Below are 9,038 nucleotides of genomic sequence, written 5' to 3'. Positions count from 1 at the left end.
TTTTCTCCGCCATCTTGGCTCCGCCCTCTGGGCACCATATTTTAGGAAAGCAATTGGAAAGCTAAAAGCCATAGAGAGGAATAAGATCAGATAAGTAAATATGAAAAGAGAACTAGTGACCATACCATAAAAACATAGGTTAAAGTGAAGCTTCCTAAACTGTGAATTACGACTCCATGTAAAGTAAAATAACAACGTGGGGATCATGAAAAATTTGGTAACAGTAAAATTTACCAAATAGTTCACCAAGATTTAATTCTTTATGTAAAAATAAACATGCAAATTTATCTCATTAATATTCAAATTTGCTTTCATCTTTAATAAAAAGTAAACTTATATGTATACCAAAGTATTACTTTAGAATAATTTCTTTATCTTTTATTATCAGTAAATGTTTGATTAGTACAATTCTTTTATATATCTAAACACCCAGAGTCAGGTAAAAATGTTTGGGGCAAAAATGAGTAACGAGTGGAAAAAGTTTGAGAAGGCTTGGGAATTTTTATCCTGGAGAGTGTGAAAAAATCATTTACTGGAAAAAGAAGGAAATCTCAAAACATACTTTATTTTTTTTTCATGATTGTAACTTTTTATTGACAGAGCCCATGCCTGGGTAATTTTTTACAACATTATCCCTTGCACTCACTTCTGTTCCGACTTTTCCCCTCCCTTCCTCCACCCCCTCTCCCAGATGGCAAGCAGTCCTATACATGTTAAATATGTCAAAGTATATCCGAGATACAATATAGGTGTACAGAACCAAACAGTTCTCTTGTTGCACAGGAAGAATTGGATTCAGAAGATAAAAATAACCCAGGAAGAAAAACAAAAATGCAAACAATTTACATTGATTTCCCAGTGTTCTTTCTTTGAGTGTAACAGCTTCTGTCCATCATTGATCAATTGAAACAGAGTTCTAACTCTTTGTCGAAGAAATCCACTTCCATCAGAATACATCCTCATACAGTATCATTGTTGAAGTATATAATGATCTCCTGGTTCTGTTCGTTTCACTTAGCATCAGTTCATGTCTCTCCAAGCCTCTCTGTATTCATCCTGCTGGTCATTTCTTACAGAAAAATAATATTCCATAACATTCATATACCACAATTTACCCAACCATTCTCCAATTGATGGGCATCCATTCATTTTCCAGTTTCTAGCCACTACAAACAGGGCTGCCACAAACATTTTGGCACATACAGGGGCCTTTTCCTTCTTTAGTATCTCTTTGGAGTATAAGCCCAGTAGTAGCACTGCTGGGTCAAAGGGTATGCACAGTTTGATAACTTTTTGAGCATAGTTCCAAATTGCTCTCCAGAATGGCTGGATGTATTCACAGTTCCACCAACAATAAAACATATTTTAGCACACATTATAGAAGTATCACAGAGAACATTAAAAGGGGAACATGATAGTTGTCTTCAAATACTTTTGTGGGAAGGATCAAATTTGTTTATCTTAACCCTAATACAGAGGCCTAGAATGAGAGCTTTTTGTTTGCTTGTTTCTTTTGGAAGGGGACTCAAAATATGCAAAATATTCATAACCAACCTATATCAAGGTGGCTAGAGTATTATTGTGTAGTAGCTTTCTCATAAATAGAGATATTAAAGTAGAAGCTAAAGTAAGAAATGCTCACATATATGACATTCCATTTATTGCCTCCAAGTTTTTACAAAGGCCACCTACGTTCTTTGTCCTCACTTTGTCATCACTGCCTTCAAGGCTCAACTCAGATACCACTGCATATAGGAGACTTTAATTTATCCCCCCAACTATAAGTTTTTTTCCCCACTCTTTCTATTTTTTATTGAATTATTTCTGTGTGTGCCATTCTATCCTCTGCCCTCATGGAAAGTAAGCTCCTTGAGTACAGGAACTGTTTCACTTTTTCTTTGTAGCCTTAATATCTAATATAAGGGCTGGATTTAGTTGTAGGGGTGTTGAATATATGCTTTTTGAATTAAATTGAATTCCTTCACTGGATAGGGAATTGAACTAGATGATCTTTGAGTTGTCTCACAACTCTAAGATGCCATAATTATTGGTTTATAGATGAGTTACATTTCTCATTCCAAGTGCCTTTGCAGAAAGAGACCCTTGCCTTCAATCAAAAGTCAAAGAGCAAAGCTTCTTTTTTCTCCTCCTATGGAGTGAGATTTCTGTATCTAATGACCTATTTCTAAGGCAGAAGATGAAAGGGAAATCAATCAGATGGCAGCTGCAATTTCATAAAATCCCCCAATCTCTGTCACCCACAAGCCCACTTATGAGTTGAGAATTCTAGGCTTCATCAGGAATATACGGATAGCCATTTTGGGTCTATTTTGAGCCATTTGCAGTGAGATTGATGCTACCTTCCTAATTTCTGATCTGCAGGAGTGAAAGAAATCCAACAGAGACTGAAGAAAGTTAGAATATTAAATCTCTAGTTCCCTGGATATCACTTATCATCTGCAGATTAGACCCAGAAGCCTTTAGCTTCCCTAACTAGTAAACATAATCTAAGAGGAATGGGACTCTCTTGGCCTCATTCTATATGCAAATGGCATTTTCATCTCATCATTGATAATATTTTCTTTTCAAGGGAATTAATGAAAAAAAAATCAAATGATGGTGGCTTAGCTGTACCAGATCTAAAATTATATTATAGAGCAGCAGTTACCAAAACTATTTGGTATTGGCTAAGGAATAGATGTTGATCAGTGGAATAGATTAGGTTCAAGGGATAAAACAGTCAACAAATATAGCAACCTAGTCTTTGACAAACCCAAAGATCCCAGCTTTTGGGATAAGAACTTACTGTTTGATAAAAATTGCTGGGAAAATTGGAAACTAATATGGCAGAAACTAGGCATTGATCCATACTTAGCCGTACACCAAGATAAGGTCAAAATGGGTTCATGACCTAGGCATAAAGAATGAAATTATTAATAAATTAGAGGAACATAGGATAGTTTACCTCTCAGACCTGTGGAAGGGGAAGGTCTTTATGACCAAAGCAGAACTAGAGATCATTACTGATCACAAAATAGAAAATTTCGATTATACCAAACTGAAAAGTTTTTGTACAAACAAAACTAATGCAGACAAGATTAGAAGGAAGCAATAAACTGGGAAAATATTTTTACAGTCAAAGGTTCTGATAAAGGCCTCATTTCCAAAATATATAGAGAATTAACTCTAATTTATAAAAAATCAAGCCATTCTCCAATTGAAAAATGGTCAAAGGATATGAACAGACAATTCTCAGATGAAGAAATTGAAACTATTTCTAGTCATATGAAAAGATGCTCCAAGTCATTATTAATCAGAGAAATGCAAATTAAGACAACTCTAAGATACCACTACACACCTGTCAGATTGGCTAAGATGACAGGAAAAATAATGATGATTGTTGAGGGATGCGGAAAACTGGGACATTGATGCATTGTTGGGGAGTTGTGAACGAATCCAACCATTTTGGAAGTAGTTTGGAACTATGCTCAAAAAGTTATCAAACTGTGCATACCCTTTGATCCAGCAGTGTTACTACTGGGATTATATCCCAAAGAGATTATAAAGAAGGGAAAGGGACCTGTATGTGCACGAATGTTTGTGGCAGCCCTTTTTGTAGTGGCTAGAAACTGGAAACTGAATGGATGTCCATCAGTTGGAGAATGGTTGAATAAATTGTGGTATATGAAAATTATGGAATATTACTGTTCTGTAAGAAATGACCAACAGGATAATTTCAGAAAGGCCTGGAGAGACTTACATGAACTGATGCTGAGTGAAATGAGCAGGACCAGGAGATCATTATATACTTCAACAACAATACTATATGATGACCAGTTCTGATGGACCAGGCCATCCTCAGCAACGAGATCAACCAAATCATTTCTAATGGAGCAGTAATGAACTGAAATAGCTATGCCCAGAAAAAGAACTCTGGGAGATGACTAAAAACCATTACATTGAATTCCCAATCCCTATATTTATGCACACCTGCATTTTTGATTTCCTTCACAAGCTAATTGTACAATATTTCAGAGTCTGATTCTTTTTCTACAGCAAAATAACGTTTTGGTCAGGTATAAAAAAAAAAAGATAATATTTTCTTAGAGGTGGGAGTTGTAAAGTTTGGGCTCTGACCCTGGACCTGGTCTAAATAGCTGAGTGATTAAATCTGGTTACATTGAATTTTCAACATGGGTTTGAGGCTGGGTCCCACTACTAATTTGCTGCATGATATAGAACAAATCATTTTTGTTATTTGAACCTCTGTTTCTTTGTCTGTAAAATGAGAGGTTGGTGTGGGGCACAATTAAATGACCCTTGTATCTTAATGAAGGCTTAGGAAAGCGTGGGTTAAGTTTCAGCAAGAAAACATGGATCAGAACAAGATAGCAAAAATAAGACAGACTAGTGGAAATATAATTAGAATATGAAGAGCAATAAAAGAGATAGATAGAAAGAGGAGACCCTGGGTGAAATTAGGCACCTTTCTAGAGTTCCAGAGGGAATGGACACCCATCCCAATCAGTAAAAATTTTTACTGTTGGATTTTTATAAGATCTCATATGGGCCTAACTAGATCCTTCATTTTAGAAAAATCATTAACATCACAATGCATGGGTATGAATGATTTTTTGACTAGTGTATGCATTGAATTTAAGTGAGTCAAAGTTTCACGGTCATCAGCCTCATTCTCTCTTACAGAGAGTCATAGAAGTCCAGTGGCAAGAGAAAAGTCAAGATGACTAGTGATGGCCCAAAGCTGACAGGATCAGACATTAGGAAAAGAGAAAACAGAACTTGAACCTGGGAATTAAGGCTGCCTGATTTATACTATTTGACGGGGAGAAGAGAGTACTAGAAAATTGGTAAGCAGCTGATGATAAAACTCACCAACAGGGAGAAAAGGAACTCCAGGCTGTTACTGCTAGTTTTACTCTGTCAAGATGACTCAAGTATTTTTGAAGTTTTCCAGGACTTCCTCATTTAATGGGGTAGGGATACTATTACTAAAATCATTAATCCCTCTCCTTTCTTAAATTCTGTGATCCTATAACTGCTATGTGATACAAAAAGAGCACTGGTTGTCAAAGATCTGGGATCAAGAACTTACTTGGATGCTGATTCTATGTGTGATGTTAGATAACCTATTCAATGTCCTTGGCTTCTGATTCCTCATCTGAAACAAAAGTTAAACTAAATGACCTTTGATTTGAGCCCCAAAGAAGCTACCTAGAATATCTTCTCTGCAACGCAAGTGTGCCCAGCAGGAATACAGGCAGATCCAGAATAGCAGTTCATGGCTCTTGGCTTCTGCAACATGATTCAACTCTATAGAATGGAAATTTTAGGCAAGGGTTATTTATTAGAAATAAGGAGAATTTCATATTAATATGCCTCATTTTACACATTATAGAACATGTTGGGTATCAGCAAGTTTCCAGGGAACATGAATGCCTGAGGTACTTATTTCCAAAGTTCAGGGTCCATTTCTTTCTACCTGTAAAACTTAGCAAGAATTCAGAGAGAAAAGCTCTGTTGAGAGTCATATGGACTTTGGTAGACCAATAGATTTCCTATACACAGTAGTTTTGAAATCCCATCTTCCTTATTTGATACCAGTGTTTAAATAAGGTCAAAAAAGAAAATACAGTCTACCAATCTCCTCTACCTTTTTTCACTGCACTCACACATAGCATTTCCAGAGCCTTGCCATGAGATACACCTGTGAGTATTCACATACATATACAGTCACAATGCATACAACAAACACACACACACACACACACACACACACACACACACACGCTCACAAATATATACACACAAACCTACCACCTAATTATAAAGAAAATGTCCATTAGGCTAAATGGAGAGTGTGCCTTATCAGCCAGATTGATAGATGAATAATATCTTGTTGTAAATGTAAAAATTGCACATTCAATCAGATAAAGAGAAGTCAGCTAATCCATAATTAATGAGCATTGATGGCTTAAATAAAGCTGTCATCTGATGAAGAATTGCTCTTAGGGTAACGCAGGATTCAGTTCCAAAGAGCAGCAGACAACTTCTCTAGAAGTCTCTCTCTTGAGCACAAAGATATTCACAGTTCAGCTTGCTTACGGCTTTAACTCAACCTGTCACTCAAAAGAAGTAAAAAAACAAATACACTCAAATGAGAAAATCCCAGAGACAAAGCATCAAACTCTCTTGGCTTTAGCCCAAGACTCTAAGGTTGATGAGAAGGGAAATCTAGTAAAGTTAAGATTCACATCTGGGACTCCTTCAGCTAATAAACATCCCCAGCATCCCAGCTCTGCTTATCTTAGGAAGGAGGGGTTTTGTTTAAGACCAATTCTGGGAGAACTAAGATCCTCATGAAATCATTCTTGTCTACATAATTACCTTACCTGAAGAGTGTTCCAAGGGACATTAGTGACTTACCATATGATTTCAAGGATATTGGTAGGATCCTAAGTTGGTATTACCTGCAAATAGCTTGAAACTTCTTTCAGAATATCCTGGATTCTAAGATAAACATGCATTAAGGGAGATTGAATGATTAAGAAGGTAATTGTCAAAGACAGTTTCTGTGAACCTTATGACACAGACTCATCCCAACCAAATTGCCATTTTCCATGCTTAAAGATTTCAGTCAACTTAGCAGCATGACAAGGGAACTAATTCCTTCCAAGGGGGTGTTCATAGGAAAAGGTAAACACATCTGCATGTATAAAAGGAAAAATACAAAGAAATACAAAACTCCTCTAATCATCTTGTCCCCACTGAAATAAGAACTGTCCCTTACTCTATCTCTTATCTCTATCCTCCAAGACTGCTGAATTCTCTCTCTATTTTAGGTTTATCTAACTTCATTTTACCAATAAGATAAAATTTTCACCCACTTATAATGTTGCCCCACCAATAGCCAATCTTTTAATCCCTCCTTTGGGGCTAATTCAAATGCCAGATTCTCTGTGAAATTGTCTGCCATTCTCCCTTCCAACACCTACCTGGACATATATATCTGCCAAGTTTCCGATCACAGAGATTAGCAGGCATTTCATAGAAAAATGAATAGGATCAAAGATGTCTATTAATCCACAAGAAATAATATCCAAAAGAAGCAGTGATGAACAACTCACAGTCTCATATGTTTTTATATAAAAGTGTAAAAATGAGTAATTAAAATAAATAAGAGTTCTTAAAGTAAAAGATACATTTGTTCTCAAAGGTATCCCTGAGACATTGTGGAATATGACTTCTGACTAAATTCCTATCACTTTTAAAGTAAAATACAAAATTTTCAGCCTTGTATTAAAAATCAGTCTACAACCTGGCTTCCATCCACTTTATGATCTAATTCATATTATTCTTCTTTACTTATGCTGTCTTAATTAAATATTTCTAATTGTTTCCTGTTATTGCTGTTCAGTCATGTCGGACTCTTTATGACTTTATAAATCATAGCCATGAGTTGTTCTTGGCAAAGACACTAGAGGGGTTTGCCATTTTTTTTCTAGTGTATTTAGAGGTTAAGTGACTTGCTCAGCATCACTCTATCAGTAAGTACCTGAGGCTTTATTTGAACTCAGAACTTTTTGACATCAAGTCTAGCACTCTATCTTTTGAGCCAGCTAATTTCTTCCTAATTGTTCTCTGTACATAGCTTTTAATATCTCACCTCCATTCCCTTATATGTATTGTTCCCATCTCTTAGAATTCCTGCCTTCTTTAATATCACCCCCTTTACCAGACCTTTGTTGTTTATTGTTTTGCTCTATTCTTTTTTCCTTGCAAGGGACAGGTAAGTGGCATAGTAGATTGAATGCTGAGTCAGGAATCAGGAAAACCCAAGTTTGAATTCTGCCTCACATATTTACTAGTATGTCATCCTAGATAAGTTGCTTAACATCTCTCAAATCAGTTTCCCACTTAATAAAATGGAGATAGTTATAGCACTTAACTCTTAAGGTTTTTAAGAGGATAAGATGATATAACATTTGTAAAGGCAATTTATAAATCTTAAAGTGCTATATTAAAGTGCTCTAATTAAAAGCAACTAAGCATTTAAAGTACTACATAAATGGTAGTTATTATTATTTTATATGCATTGTGTTATACATACATACATATATATATATATATATATATATATATATATATATATATATATATATATATATATATATGCCTGTTTCATTCTTCCAGAATTCTGTTGCCAGAGAGAAGAGACTGTTCAGCTTTCTCTTCTTTGTGTCAGTGGTGATGGATTTGAACACTTTGCTTTGTATATAATACTTGTTCAATGACTTTTTGTTTGATTGAATTGAATTAAAAAGCTATGGTTTCTTCAAAAGATTTTTAAAAGAAATGCAAGAGCATTTAAACTTAATATGCTCAAGTAATGTAAAAATGTTTTCCCAGTTTATTGCTTCCCTTCTAATCTTGTCTGCATTTTTAACTTAATATAATCAAAATTATCTATTTTGTGATCAATAATGATCTCTACTTCTTTTGTCACAAATTCTTTTCTCCTCCACAGATCTGAGAGGTAAACAAACCTATGTTCTTCTAATTTGTTTATAATATCATTCTTTATGTCTAGATCATGAACTTATTTCGACCTTATCTTGGCATATTGTAATGGGCTGAGGTTTGAGTTGATGCACTGAGGTCCCAAGTACGGGAGGCTAAATAGTAATTGGGCTATACTCTATTAATATACATGATTGGATAAAGAATGGTCCCTGCCCACTCTCCATGCAAGTCCTGATGTGTTGTATAGGAAATGACGATTTTGGTGGGTGGAGGCAGAGAGAGAGAGAAAGGAAGAGAAGCTGGGAGAGATTGGGCCTGGGTTCGAGACTCCGAGCTGCTGGTTGTGTGGCTGCTGGTCGAGCTAGCTTCTTGACTCAGCTGCACACATTGCTATCGCCGATTCTCTTCCATTCCAAATTACTTCAGTAATCCATCAGTTTTCAAAATTTATCCCTCCTACCAATGCAGATCACTCTCTTTATAACTTTACTATATTT

The sequence above is a fragment of the Sarcophilus harrisii genome, chromosome 2, assembly GCF_902635505.1.
Source record: "Sarcophilus harrisii chromosome 2, mSarHar1.11, whole genome shotgun sequence".
NCBI lineage: Eukaryota > Metazoa > Chordata > Mammalia > Dasyuromorphia > Dasyuridae > Sarcophilus > Sarcophilus harrisii.
Note: the sequence above shows the minus strand (reverse complement) of the source record.